The 15330-nt window shown below is 44.1% G+C and overlaps 1 non-coding gene across 1 annotated transcript; it reads right to left on the bottom strand.

The window, feature by feature from the left end:
• Positions 1-7964: 7964 nt before the first annotated feature.
• Positions 7965-8099, bottom strand: LOC112441901 (small nucleolar RNA SNORA48). The gene has a single exon (XR_003029864.1). It is a non-coding gene; the product is annotated as a small nucleolar RNA SNORA48 (small nucleolar RNA).
• Between the last annotated feature and the right edge of the window lie 7231 nt (positions 8100-15330).

Raw genomic sequence — 15330 nt, 5'->3', positions numbered from 1 at the left:
AAGATATATGAATGGCAAATAAGCATATGAAAAAATATTCAACATGATCAGTCATTAGGAAAATGCAAGTTAAAATAACAATATTATCCCACTACCTATTAGAATAGTTCAAATTAAAATGATTGACTAAGTGTGGGCAAGAATGTATCAGAACTCGAACTCTCAAACACTGCTGGTGCTAAAGTAACATGGTGCGAAGATTTTGTAAAATGCTTAACAGTTACCTAAACATTCCACATACCGCTGCCACACCATCTAGCTGTTTCCCCACTAAGAATTTACCCAACAGAAATGAAAACACGTGTCCGGACAAAGACTTGTACATAAATATTCATGGCAGTTTTATTTGTAACTGTGCAAAACTGGAAATAATCCAAATGCCCATCAACAGGTGAATGGATAAAGCAATTGTGGCATATCACACTTACCAGTATAATAGAATGAACTATTGAATACTTATTGAATGATTCCCTTAAAAAAAAATTAGAAAACGCTAACAACTTTTATAGCAAAAGAAATCAGGTCAGTCGTTGCCTGGGAGGAGGGTGGGAAGGGGCAGGATGGAGGGTACAAAGAAATCTTGGGGCATGACGGGTATGGTAGGCTTGTGGTCTTGATTTTGCTGATTATTTTTATTGATATATACATATATATGTCAAACCTTATTAAATTGTGTATTTTTAAATATGTGCAGTCCATCACATGTCAGTTATAAACCTGTAAAAACAAAGATACTCCATTTAAAGTTCTTGGCTTAGAGTAAGGAGTCTGTTTCCTCTAATTGCACCTTGACTCTGTACTCTGAAATTATAGGCAGGAGAAACTTCTACCTTGGCCTTGACAGGCCCCTGGAATCCAGCTCTATTCTCACTCAGGTTGCCCAGGCTCCTCCCCAGAGTCGTGTTTTAGAGGACGCAGGCCAGCCGTGTATCTCTATGCTCTCCACAGAGGGCTGGCTGCTCCAGTCCACACAGTGTTCCTTTGCTCACACTAGGACCTCTCGATGTGTTGGCTTTAATAATTATTTCTTGATTATTCATTTTGTTGTCAATTTTTTATGAGCACCAACACAAGCAGAATCATTTAACTCAAATTAATTCTCCGGATTTTTTTTTTTTCAAAAGTGAGTATATGTAAGATACATGGCAAAGGTGTGTGTAAAAGAGCCTATGTCTTAAAAGACCTCATTGATTAGAAAAGTTTGAGGGCGAATGCGGGAGCACTAATGACTTACTGAGACGTGGAGTGGGATTGGCATATGTGGGACCTGCAGATAAAGTGACATAGGGTTTACTGACATCCTATTCTTCCTCTTTGAAGTTTCGTGAGCTCATCCTGAGACCCCAGAGTCCCTCTTTCTTCCACTATCAGAAAGGCTGGCGATCCAGTCAGTGGAAGAAGGCCAAGTGTTTCCTTGCTTACTGCCTTGCTAGTCATCTGTGCCTAGAGCAATGGAAACTTGGGAGCTCTCAGATGACTCAGGAAGGTATTTTCTATCTTTACCTTTATTGCTACCTACCACTTCCAGAGATGTGCTGGCTGAGCTTGGGGGTCTGATTTATGGAGGGGTTCTAAAGACAACTTTCAGCTGCGTGTCCGTATGCAGCTCTGTATGGGCCACTCGACAGGCATTCAGATTGACGGGGGGAAGCATATGCATCTCAGAAGGAAGCAGATGCTCCACAATCAACAGTAATTTAGAAGGAAAAGCAAAGGTAAAAAAGGACAGACCCCATATCCGACCTCAGAAAGTTTTGTACCACTGCTGTCTCCTGCCTGAGGCTCCTGAGTGCTCTGTGTGTCTTGAGCCATTGCACCAAAGGCTACAGGCAACTCTGAAAGAAGTAGCCTCCAGAAGACTGAGTTATGGGGTTATAGACACTACCAGCCTCAGCTGTTGCTGTGGAAGGGATGTTATTGTTAGGGGATGATGCCGAAGAGACCTTCCGAGAAGTGACCAGACTCATACCTGAGAATCGAATGCAGCCTGGCGAAGGGTGAAGATGAAGGCCTTTGGAATTTGAAAACGATGAAGACCACTCAGAGTGAGAATCAGTTCTACCACTTCTTGATCTTGGAAATGTTACTTGCTTACTCACAGCATCATTCTATCAGTTGGAAAATAAGGATATTAATAATAATAATGCCTGTCTTCTCAGGATCCTTTTAAGGACTAAGTGGAATGATACATGAAGTGATGAACTGGGGAGTTCTCACTTATGCCAAAAGATACATTTTAGGTGGTTTTAAATACAGGAGGCATGGCATTTGGTTGAAAAAGGACTCTTTAGCTGCCAAAGATGTTTTTTGGACCCAAGACTGATGGTCAAGTCAGCTGTTAAATGATCAAAGCAATGGCCCTACCTACAATGAATGGGGCCATCTTTTCAGATTTAAACCTCGGCCCAGTGGCAGCACATCAGTGAAGGCTATTTCTCCTTCCTACTTCATCTTAGTGAAAATAAAATGTTTGCTGGCTTGGGAAAAAGGACTTGACCTCAGACAAAATAAAAAAAAATCCACAACTTCCAGGTACACGAAATGACTTGTGTTCACCAGCTTTGTATGAACACTGAGATCTCTGGGTACCATGATTTGTTTAACTGGGAGTTGGTGAGGGGCATTAAGTAAATGTCACGGGAACATCATGCTGTTCTTGTCGGGCGGTAGAACACTTTTATTTCAGGGCCAGAGAAAATGTCTCTTTAGAGGATTCTGATGCTCCTATTAGTATGTCATGCCCGTCTGCACACATGAAGACGAGGGTTATTTTTAAATTATTCTCTTCCCACTCAGAGAATCATGACAAGATTCAATCCCCTAAAATCTCTACCTGGGTGAAAAAGAGGAAATCTCTCTGGTATCTCATAATCTGGTTGTATCTGGTATCTGACCTCTGCTCCAACTTCCCCTGAAATTTCTGACAAGCCACCCTTGTCCCTTTGCCCATGGTTGCCGTTCACTGCCTGGTGACCTGCCAGCCTCACCGCCCATCTCTTGTCCTCTTCTTTGTCTATTGAATGCAGTGGGGTCATTTTCACCACCGCTGATAGTGCTCTTACTGGGCACTGCTTGGTAAGTTCCCCTTTTTGGACATACTTTTCTCATTGAAGGGCTTCCCTTGTGGCTCAGCTGGTAAAGAATCCACCTGCAGTGCAGGAGACCTGGGTTTGACCCTTGGGTTGGGAAGATCCCCTGGAAAAGGGAACAGCTACCCACTCCAGTATTCTGGCCTGGAGAATTCCATGGACTGCATAGTCCATGGGGTCGCAAAGAGTTGGACACGACAGTGACGTTCACTTTCACTCACTTCTCACTGAAAATCCAGAGGCATAGAACCCAGGGTAGCAGGGAAGGAGGGTCGCAGGCCTCTCTGTGTGATAATGCTCATATTCATATTCACGTTCAGTCTGTGTTAATTAATGCATAAACCGTGAAGTGTCTAGGTTAGTGCCTGGCCTGTACTAGGCATTGCACACTTGCTTACTATCCCCATTATTATTACACAAGAACAGAACCGTGGCACGTGGATCACAATTCATGAAAGTCATTTCACGGACCACGCAGTTCCATGTTCTAGTGTTTCCCAGGTACTTTAGGTTTCTTCTTAAGAGACAGAGAAACACTTCCATTGGACTATTGGGATGGTATAGATGGGGCTGTGAGAGAAATGTCAGCTCTTTCATGCTTTCTAGACGCAGTGCTTCTGAAAGCATCTTCAGAAACACTTCTAGCTTAATGCCCGGCACACAGGAAGTACCTAATATATATACCTAACATATATTAGATACTTTCTAATTTTTCCTCTGTATAAAAGAACTGTACTTAGAAATCTGGACCCAGGCCCCAAAAAGCAGCCCAGGGGAGCCCCATTGACAGCCACACCGGTGCTTCTTATCTTTAGGCTCCTGCTCCGAGAGGAAGTGAGCTTGCACACGTGCTCAGTCACTTGAGTGGTGTCTCTTTGCGACCCTATAGACTGTAGCCACCAGGCTCCTCTGTCCATGGGATTTCCCAGGCAAGAATGCTGGAGTGGGTTGCCATTTCCTTCTCCAGGGACCAAACCCACATCTCCTGCACTACAGGCAGATTCTTTACTGCTGAGCTACCTAGGAAGACGAAGTGAGCTTCAGTTGACTTCAGTTCAGTTGCTCAGTCATGTCCGACTCTTTGCGACCCCATGAATCGCAGCACGCCAGGCCTCCTTGTCCATCAACAACTCCCGGAGTTTACTCAAACTCATGTCCATTGAGTCGGTGATGCCATCCAGCCATCTCATCCTCTGTCGTCCCCTTCTCCTCCTGCCCCCAATCCCTCCCAGCATCAGAGTCTTTTCCAACGAGTCAACTCTTCACATGAGGTGGCCAAAGTATTGGAGTTTCAGCTTTAGCATCATTCCTTCCAAATAACACCCAGGACTGATCTCCTTTAGAATGGACTGGTTGGATCTCCTTGCAGTCCAAGGGACTCTCCAAGAGTCTTCTCCAACACCACAGTTCAAAAGCATCAATTCTTCAGCACTCAGCTTTCTTCACAGTCTAACTCGCGCATCCATACATGACCACTGGAAAAACCCAAAATACGGACCTTTGTTGGCAAAGTAATGTCTCTGCTTTTGAATATGCTATCTAGGTTGGTCATAACTTTCCTTCCAAGGAGTAAGCGTCTTTTAATTTCATGGCTGCAATCACCATCTGCAGTGATTTTGGAGTCCAAAAAAATAAAGTCTGACACTGCTTCCACTGTTTCAACATCTACTTCCCATGAAGTGATCGGACCAGATGCCATGATCTTAGTTTTTTGAATGTTGAGTTTTAAGCCAACTTTTTCACTCTCCTCTTTCACCTTCATCAAGAGGCTTTTTAGTTCCTCTTCACTTTCTGCCATAAGGGTGGTGTCATCTGCATATCTGAGGTTATTGATATTTCTCCCGGCAATCTTGATTCCAGTTTGTGCTTCATCCAGCCCAGCATTTCTCACGATGTACTCTGCATATAAGTTAAATAAGGAGGGTGACAATATATAGCCTTGATGTACTCCTTTTCCTATTTGGAACCAGTCTGCTGTTCCATGTCCAGTTCTAACTGTTGCTTCCTGACCTGCATATAGGTTTCTCAAGAGGCAGGTGAGGTGGTCTGGTATTCCCATCTCTTTCAGAATTTTCCACAGTTTATTGTGATTCACACAGTCAAAGGCTTTGGCATAGTCAATAAGCAGAAATAGATGTTTTTCTGGAACTTTTTTGCTTTTTCGATGATCCAGCAGATGTTGGCAATTTGATCTCTGGCTCCTCTGCCTTTCCTAAAACCAGCTTGAACATCTGGAAGTTCACAGTTCACGTATTGTTGAAGCCTTGCTTGGAGAATTTTGAGCATTACTTTACTAGCATGTGAGATGAGTGCAATTGTGCGGTAGTTTGAGCATTCTTTGGCATTGCCTTTCTTTGGGATTGGAACGAATACTGACCTTTTCCAGTCCTGTGGCCACTGCTGAGTTTTCCAAATTTGCTGGCATATTGAGTGCAGCACTTTCACAGCATCATCTTTCAGGATTTGAAATAGCTCCACTGGAATTCCATCACCTCCACTAGCTTTGTTCATAGTGATGCTTTCCAAGGCCCACTTGACTTCACATTCCAGGATGTCTGGCTCTAGGTGAGTAATCACACCATTGTGATTATCTTGGTCATGAAGATCTTTTTTGTACAGTTCTTCTGTGTATTCTTGCCACCTCTTCTTAATATCTTCTGCTTCTGTTAGGTCCATAGCATTTCTGTCCTTTACTGAGCCCATCTTTGCATGAAATGTTCCCTTGGTATCTCTGATTTTCTTGAAGAGATTTCTAGTCTTTCCCATTCTGTTGTTTTCCTCTATTTCTTTGCACTGATAGCTGAGGAAGGCTTTCTTATCTCTCCTTGCTATTTGGAGAGATAAGAACTCTTTGGAACTCTGCATTCAGATGCTTATATCTTTCCTGTTCTCCTTTGCTTTTCGCTTCTCTTCTTTTCACAGCTATTTGTAATGCCTCCCCAGACAGCCATTTTGCTTTTTTGCATTTCTTTTCCATGGGGATGGTCTTGTTTCCTGTCTCCTGTACAATGTCATGAACCTCAGTCCATAGTTCTTCAGGCACTCTGTCTATCAGATCTAGTCCCTTAAATCTATTTCTCACTTCCACTGTATAATCATAAGGGATTTGATTTAGGTCATACCTGAATGATCTAGTGGTTTTCCCTACTTTCTTCAATTTAAGTCTGAATTTGGCAATAAGGAGTTCATGATCTGAGTCACAGTCAGCTCCCGGTCTTGTTTTGCTGACTGTATAGAACTTCTCCATCTTTGGCTGCAAAGAATATAATCAATCTGATTTCAGTGTTGACCCTCTGCTGATGTCCATGTGTAGAGTCTTCTGTTGTGTTGTTGGAAGAGGGTGTTTGTTATGACCAGTGCGTTCTCTTGGCAAAACTCGATTAGTCTTTGCCCTGCTTCATTGCGTATTCCAACGCCAAATTTGCCTGTTACTCCAGGTGTTTCTTGACTTCCTACTTTTGCATTCCAGTCCCCTATAATGAAAAGGACATCTTTTTTGGATGTTAGTTCTAAAAAGTCTTGTAGGTCTTCATAGAACAGTTCAACTTCAGCTTCTTCAGCGTTACTGTTTGGGGCATAGGCTTGGACTACTGTGATATTGAATGGTTTGCCTTGGAAACAGAGATCATTCTTTCGTTTTTGAGATTGCATCCAAGTACTGCATTTCAGACTCTTTTGTTGACCATGATGGCTACTCCATTTCTTCTGAGGGATTCCTGCCCGCAGTAGTAGATACAATGGTCATCTGAGTTAAATTCACCCATTCCAGTCCATTTTAGTTTGCTGATTCCTAGAATGTCAATGTTCACTCTTGCCAGCTCGTGTTTGACCACTTCCAATTTGTCTTGATTCATGGACCTGACATTCCAGGTTCCTATGCAATATGCTCTTTACAGCATCGGACCTTGCTTCTATCACCAGTCACATCCACAGCTGGGTATTGTTTTTGCTTTGGCTCCATCCCTTCATTCTTTCTGGAGTTATTCCTCCACTGATCTCTAGTAGCATATTGGGCACCTACCGACCTGGGGAGTTTCTCTTTCAGTATCCTATCATTTTGCCTTTTCATACTGTTCATGAGGTTCTCAAGGCAAGAATACTGAAGTGGTTTGCCATTCCCTTCCCCAGTGGACCACATTCTGTCAGAAGTGAGCTTGCTGCTGCTAAGTCACTTCAGTTGTGTCTGACTCTTAGTGACCCCATGGACTGCAGCCTACCAGGCTCCTCCATCCGTGGGATTTTCCAGGCAACAGTACTGGAGTGGGAAGTGAGCTTAGTTGCCCCCAATTCAGCAAAGGACTATGCCTTTCTGCTCTAACTCCTTATCCTGTCCCAATCTAGGTGGTAATTCTTTCTCTCCCTCAGCTGGCTTTCTCTCTGCTTAACAAGCACTTCTTGTTAATACCATTTTGTTTTACAGATAATGATCATGAGAACAACAATGTTTCTCTCTTGTACAGTGCTGTCTCCTTTTCAGATCACGTCCTCTGCCTTGCTCTTCTTTTTCCCCTCAATCAACCGGATAAGTAAGCAGGAGAGTGCCACGTGTCCTTCCCATTTTTCAGACCAGGATGTGACATTCACACAGACTTTGCTGTTCTAAGGTCACACAGCTGGGAACTGGCAGAACCAGAACTAGAATTCAAGGCCTTACCTTCAGACCCTTGGTGTTCTTGCTGTTGCAGATGATTTCCTGTGGATGAGCGACAGGTCTGGAAGCACAGAGCTGGAAATGAGCAAGCCCCAAGATGATGAATGCTTCCCAGCTTGCAAAGAATCCACCTGCTAATGTAGGAGACAAAGGTTTGATCACTAGCTCAGGAAGATCCCCTGGAGTAGGAAAGGGCAACCCAGTATTCTTTTTTCTTTTTTAATCTATATGTCTAGGGCATGAACCAGGCATGGGCACAGGGCAAAAGTCAAGCTGGGATAAACAAGGAGTTGTTTCATCCCCCACTGACATGAGACAGGCGCCATCAACCAGCTGCCACTCTACCCAGGTCAGGGACAACAACCCAATATTCTTGCCTGGAAAATTCCATGGACAGGGGAGCCTGGCAGGCTATAGTCCATGAGGTCACAAAAGCACTGGACTGAGCCAAACACCATATACATAAGGTGGTGAACAGCAGCAGGGGCTACTGTGGCCAAGAGAAAGCCAGCACTGTCAGGCTTAAAACAGATCCAAACAATGACAGTTTCAGTAGCCAAGAAGTGTAGCAAACATTTCTGGTAGCAACTTAATTTGTTCAATGAATACAGGAATGAATAATATTAAAAAAGAAGTATTCTCTAAAGATGCGCATGCATCCTCATGATCAATTCAGTCACCTCAGCTAGGGGAAACGTAACCTCTTAGATTCTCAAAGAGCACTTTTGACCCTCCAAGGACATTGGACAGTGCCTGCATACGTTTTTAATCGTCATGACTGGGGACACAGTGCTACTGGCCTCCAGGTAGTAAAGACAGTCAATGCCTTAAACATCCTACCGGGCACAGGCTAACCCCGACCCCACTCCCGCCCCCCGCCCCCCGCAAGAAAAAAATCATCTAGCCAAAATGTCAATAGTGCCAAGGTTGAGAAGCTCTGCCCTAGAGGAATAAACATTTCCATATTTGCCCTACTTTCAGGATAGAGACAATCTTGGCATTAACCTTTTTTATGGGTCTGTAAGTATGACTACTGGGTAATGGGAGTCCTTTAGGGAAGGAGAAGGGCTTCAAGAATTGTATTTGATTTTAAAACCAAACTGGCTCAGCCCATTATTTTTTCCTCTCTACAAATTTAATACACTCTCCTTTGTGGATAATAAAGGAGTGGAAAAATAAGAGTCAAGTGATATCCTACAGGGATGTGCTTCCATGAGTTGGCAAAGCAAGATCTGAAATATTGATAATTAATCTATACAGACCTTGAGAATGGAAAGCTCTGTTGAGAGCTGGAAAGGTCAAGAAAGAATTGACTGAAACAAAACAAAACAATGTGAAAGGATAAGAGCTCCACGAAGGTCAGGGCTGGAGGAAGGCTTAGGGATGATATCGCTGCTCCTTTTCTACACAGGGAAACTGGAGTCTCGCGCAGCATGCCCTGATAATGGCACAGTGAGACCCAAACTCAAGCTTCAGAGCTGTTGAGGTGAAGCAATGCCCCTAAGGATTCTGCAGTGTCATCGCAATCAGCACAGGGACAGTTCTGATGGAGTATTTCTCTGTTTACTAGGGCATCGTCAGCTCTGACAGGGAGAGAGCTGAGAAGTGCTATCCTGTGAAACTGGGCTCTTTAATACAAGGTTGACAAAATGATACTAATACTCCTAATGAAAATTTGCACATCACTTTTACTTTTCTGGTTTATTTACATATGCTCTTTCTCACCTTCTCAATTTTCTCTACATGCAGTCTTCTTGTCTTTCTTTTTCCAATCATCCTTTGGATAGTGACCCATCCCCATTTCTGAAATTTTTCCTGACACACCCCCTCTTCATATGCATGTGTACACATGTGTGAATGCACACACACACAACATATAAAATAAATCCCTCCCTACTACATATTAATTCTATGCTTTACGCATCTTTCTGCAGTACAATAACCTGTGTCTTGTTGGATTTTGTGAAAACCAATAAACAACACCCCCTCTATTCCCCAGTTGAATTCAGAATCAATTGAGAAATAAGACACAGTTGTCAAACAGATGGATATAAAAATATAAACTTTATTGGTAAATTTTACTGGAGAACAGGGCTTAGATCTGCAGCCAAGTGTGCCTCCCTAATAATTTCCTCCAGAGTGAAACGCGCGCATCCAGTCCCAGGAGGAGCAGAAGTAGTGTGCTGTGGTGGGTGAGCAAGATGATGGAAAGAAAGAGGCCCCACACTTTCTCTTCCTGTATTTCGATAATTTTTTCCTTTCTTGGGGACCAAATATTTCAGAGTTGACATCAAAATATAGAGTCTGTCTCCTCTCTTAGATTGTGGGCAACTTGGGGGCAGGAATACCATATGGTCTATCTTTGTTTATTCAACTCCAAGTTTAGCGTCTGGTACATAGCATGCCTGCTAAATGAATGATGTTAGACATACTTCATGTCTTTTTCTTCTGCCTCATTTCATTCCTTTCAAACAGAAATTGATGCTGCCGGTCCTCCCCCAGCCAGCCAGGCTCCATCCCACCCCACACGTTACAGCAGCCAATTTTATAAAGCCCCTGCGGAGTCGTGTCACTTCCTCTTTTACCGAGGAGGGAAATGAAGCTCAGAGCTCTTTAGTAATCTGAGTATGAATCAAGCCAGCCAGCAAGCAAGTGGTAAAGCCAGCTTCAGTATGTGGACCTCCTCAGCCCTCATGTGCCATGAGCTTCTCTTTGCTGGCTCAGACCTCACCTCTTTCTGCATCCTCTCCCAAATTCTTAGCCAATCCTGACTAAGGCGGAAATTTGAATCGACTTGGTTTTTAATCTGGGCTTCCCTGGTGGCTCAGTGGTAAAGAACGCATCTGCCAATGCAGGAGACACGGGTTTGATCCCTGGGTCGGGAAGATCCCCTGAGGAGGAAATAGCAGCTCACCCCAGTAATCTGGCCTAGGAACTCCCATGGACAGAGGAGCCTGATGGGCTACAGTCCATAGGGTTGCAAAGGAGTCGGACATGATTTAGCGACTAAAGAGCGACAATTTTTAATATAGTGAGATTGTAGACTTCAGCTTAGTTGGGTTCAGTGGCCCAGTTACCACTAGAATCACACCAGCTAAAATAAAAAGGGGTATCTCTTGGCAGAGAGATCGCTAAGCTCTGTGCAGTCCCCCAGCCAGAGCCCATCTTTCCATCAGCCAACACCCCTCTTTCAAAGTTTCCACCCACCCAAGGCTCACCTTCAGGACATAGAGTCTATCCCGAATTCATTCCTTCTCGACAAACATCTCAAGGACATACTCCTAAGTACTGACCACATGTCTGGCTTCACACATAATCTTGACTCCTGTGTTCTACCTACCCGGTCAGGATCTCATTGCCCACTCCTGGCAAACCCACACACTCACCAGGACCATAGACTCTATCTCCAGCTTTCCCGGGTGCCACCTCAGAGCTCGCCTCTGCTCTGCACTGTCCTCAAGCTGATACCTGCCCGTCCTTGTGGGCAGGGCTCAGGTGAGATCCCGGCCCACTCTATTCTCTTTCTTCCATCGTCTCCTCACACCAAAGGCAAAGCATCAGGTCTTGGAACTAGGACGTATCATTTGTGAAGCAGGTTGGGGATGAGTAGATTTTATTAATTGTCCTCATTTTTAAAATGAAGACAGTGAGATCTAAGGAGGCTTAGAAGCCCACCCCAGGTCACACCGGCATGATGATCTGAAGGGACTCAGGGCTTCAAAAATGTTGATCTTTGCATTCCTGAATGCATAATTCTGTCTCTTCACAATACAGCCAGACTCACTCTCTTGGCCTCTATGAGCCCCTTCCTGCCTCTTCAATCAGGAGGATGTAAAATGAGAGGAAAGAGAGAATCAAGGCAAGGCAAAAATCGTTTACAATTCAACATTGCTCTAATCTGACGTGACAAGGCCAAGTCCATCTCTTCCTGGTGCCAATTACTTAAAGGGCATTGATGCCATGGCACCATTAAAGTAACAGCCAAGACGAATTGTAGGACCTCGTGGATCAATGTGCTCAGTGTTGTTCAACTCGTTCAATGAAATAAAGCGGTAGATGATTAACCTTACCAATGTCAATGAGTTGTTGCCATCAAATTCAGCTAAATAATGTCCACGGCCCTCATTATAGAGTGCACTCTGAGGTAACTAATGTATTAATACCTTATTGGCAGATTATAAAGGGAGAGAATCTCCAGGGCAGGGCAACGAGTCTGAACAGAAGCTAAGATTATTTGATATTCTTAGAGGGGAACAGTGACAGATACAGATGCAGAGATGTGGACTGGGTCAGTAATTGAGAGGGAGATAGAAGGAAAAAAAAAAAAAAAGCAATGCCCAGAGCTAGTGAACGGTTGCCTCCTTGATCGGTGGGGTCTGGAGTACACAGACATTGACGGTGGACTTGAGAAGAAAACCGCAACTTGCCCATTTTATTTTCTTTTGGGATAGCTGTCTAGTTTGGGGGGGTTAACTCATCCTTTTAACCTTAACCCAGCTGAGGATTTTAAAGAAATGGGAGCGTGCCTCCAAATAAAGCAGTGAGTGGGTGCAGCGAGCAGTAGAAAGATAGCTTAGGAAGCATTTGATTCCTCATCTTGCCACCCTTCCCCACTGTCCTGGGGTGGTGAGAACCCCTTGAGGAACCTTGGCTCCTCGGCTAAGGCTGGCTTCTAGGCGTGGAGGCAAAGGGCAGTGGGTTGCAATTCAAGAGACTGGAGTTCTGCTTCTAGTTCCGCTGCCCTGGGTAAGGATTCTGCATGCCCAATTCCGATCTCTGGGTCTCAGGTTCCTTATTTGTGGAACAAGGGGCTTGGAGGACTGCAAACAGACTTTTTCAGGGTCTTGGACACCTGTAGGATGATTTAGGGGATCCCGAGCAAAAACACAAGTGGGCGGGGTAGCAGGAATCTGCGTCTTTTACCCACTTCTATCTATCCACAGCAGCTTGGCTTGCATACATTGTATATCAGGCTTCTGCATAGTATTTCATGGGAAAAAGAGACCCCATTGCCAAACAAGACAAAACAAACACGGAAACAAGCAAATCTGAAACAAAAACCCTGGACCGTGTAATCCCCAATATTTAATAATTTTTAACACTAAACTGTACTCTCTTAAAAGTGATAAATGAAGTCCATTATCTAGTCTTTGTAGCTACCAAATGCCATTCATACTGATTTTTTTTCTCCCCCCTAACAAATGCTCTGATTATCCTGGCACCGTGTGGAAATAACTTCGTTGTGTTTTTACCATTAGTACATGCATTAATGCCTCATGGGCTGGTGATAAGCTTCCAGAGGAGGGTGAGAGCATTTGAAAGGACGCCAAGCCCAGCGGGTGGAAAGGGGAGGGGTCCTCTAAGGGAAGAGGGGAATGGTAGATAGGAGGCAGAGATGCTGATGCAGAGAGCAGACATTGGGTCGCCCTTGTAGTGGCAACACTTATTTTATAGCCAAATAGGACTGTGCTTGTCCAGTGATTTCTGAGAACTATCTGCTCAGCTACTCCAAGTTCCACATTACTGGCTGGAGCTGGGGAAAATTTTTGCCTCCCTAATGTGCACTAAGTGTCTCATCTATCATAAGCTTCTGCTGGGGTGACTGGTTTTTGCTCTTACTCATTCCCCACACTATCTGCAAATGTTTCCCAGAACCCAAAGAAACTCTTTTCTGTTTATAAAAGCTTACATTTTCATTTCCTGAGCCTTGATCTGCCACAGGTCCTCCAGTTGGGCCAAAACTTTCTGTAGCTACTCTGGAGTCCTTTCCTTGGTTACCTGTCCCCATTCGGGGATTTCCAAGTCAGTCCCTACAAGAGATGTTTGTATCAAAATCACACAAATGACTGTCATGGACTAGTCAGAACTCTATAGTTTTTTTCATGTGTGTTCTTAGAAAGTGACGACTGTCTCTCGAGTTAGGAATGCTTATTTAATGTTTTTCATATACATTACCATATGTAAAATAGATAGCCAGTGGGAATTTGCTATATGACGCAGGGAGCTCAAATCTGGTGCTTTGTGACAACCTAGAAGGGTAGGATCGGGTGAGAGGTGAGAAGGAGGTTCAAGGTGGAGGGGACATATGTATACCTATGGCTGATTCATGTTGATGTTTGGCAGAAACTAACACAATATTGTAATCTTAATCCTCCAATTAAAAATAAATTATTTTAGAAAATTTTTAAAAAGAATGCTTTTTCTCATCTAACTGTGTACTCATTGGTGGCAGAAGTCATTGTCATTTATTTGTTTTATTTTAGTTATTATCACTTTTATTGGGCTGGCCAAAAAGTTCATTTGGTTTTTTCTGCAATGGTGGTAAAACCTGAATGAACTTTTTGGCCAGCCCATTATCATCTCAATCGGTGTCTCCTGATAATGATGGATGATATATATTCCTTGGGTTACTTGGAAAAAATTCCTATTCTGAAGCCCCTCTCCTAGACTTTAAGTCAGTAGATATAGAAGGGTTGTCCAGGAATCTGTAATTAAAAAAAAAAAAAAGATCATGATCCTCATGATCACAGAAGACTAGGAAACACTGAGCTATAGAATCAAGTGCCCAGCCCAGTGCCTGGCACCAACAGTTCTCAGCAAATGCTTGCAAAGAATAAAGACACTCCAGGATGCAGGCTAATGACCCAAGCCTAGCCCAGTGAGGAAGAGAGGGGCGCATGAGAAAAACCCATGCAATGCTCTGTGTTTCCTGAGAGTCCAGCCCGAAGGGACTGTGTATATGTCATAGACTCTCAACACCCCAGCCTCCACCTACGTTGCCAGACATGGAGCCCGTATCTGCAATACTAGTCAGTGTATTCAACAAGCAGACATTTAGACTGCACACCTCTCCTCAAAATTGTCCCCTTCAGAGTAGCAGATCCCAAGGAGACATCCAGACTGCTGTCCATTTTGGGCTGCTTCCCAGAGCCCCTGCTGCCTCCCGCCCTCTATCTGCTTTGCTACACCAGCGGAGTCCCTTTCTGTCATCCCTTGACTCATCGTGGGCTTCTCCCTGATGAACATCTCTGCTCCACGAAGGAGCAAGACTGTCTTGCTTGTCCACCAGGAACACCTCTTGGCAGAGACTTCCCTTCACTTTCTTATGCGTCTACCTGTCCCAGATTGTCGACCAGTCATCTGGCCTGAGTTCTTCTGCAGATGTGTCCCCTTGACCTTGTCATGGCTTCCCAAATTTGGAAGATTTTGCATAGTTTGGTGATAACTCTTTGAGCACTCTGCACAAGGCTGGTGGCTGAGGGTGCAACAGGGAATAACATGCAACCTCTTTATCTTAGAATCACAGGAGCTGTAAAAGGCCAGAAGTCCAACCCTGGCTACCCTCTGAAAAAAGCTATCTTAAGATTAAGCACAGATGACTATGCAGGCTCACAGAAAGGGCCTTGACCCCGAATGCTTCAGCAGGGAAGGTCTCCTGGAGGAGGTACTCCTTGATCCGCGTCTGAAGGAGTCAGTTGTCCAAGGACGAAAGCCAAGCCTGATGGGCATGTTAGGAGGAAGAAGCAGCATGCACAGAAGCAAATGTTTTGGTACTTAGATTCCCTACATTACTTGAATATCCTGGCTTAG

Source organism: Bos taurus, chromosome 16 (assembly GCF_002263795.3).
Source record: "Bos taurus isolate L1 Dominette 01449 registration number 42190680 breed Hereford chromosome 16, ARS-UCD2.0, whole genome shotgun sequence".
Taxonomy (NCBI): domain Eukaryota; kingdom Metazoa; phylum Chordata; class Mammalia; order Artiodactyla; family Bovidae; genus Bos; species Bos taurus.
Note: the sequence above shows the minus strand (reverse complement) of the source record. Positions and strands in the feature narration are given on the sequence as shown.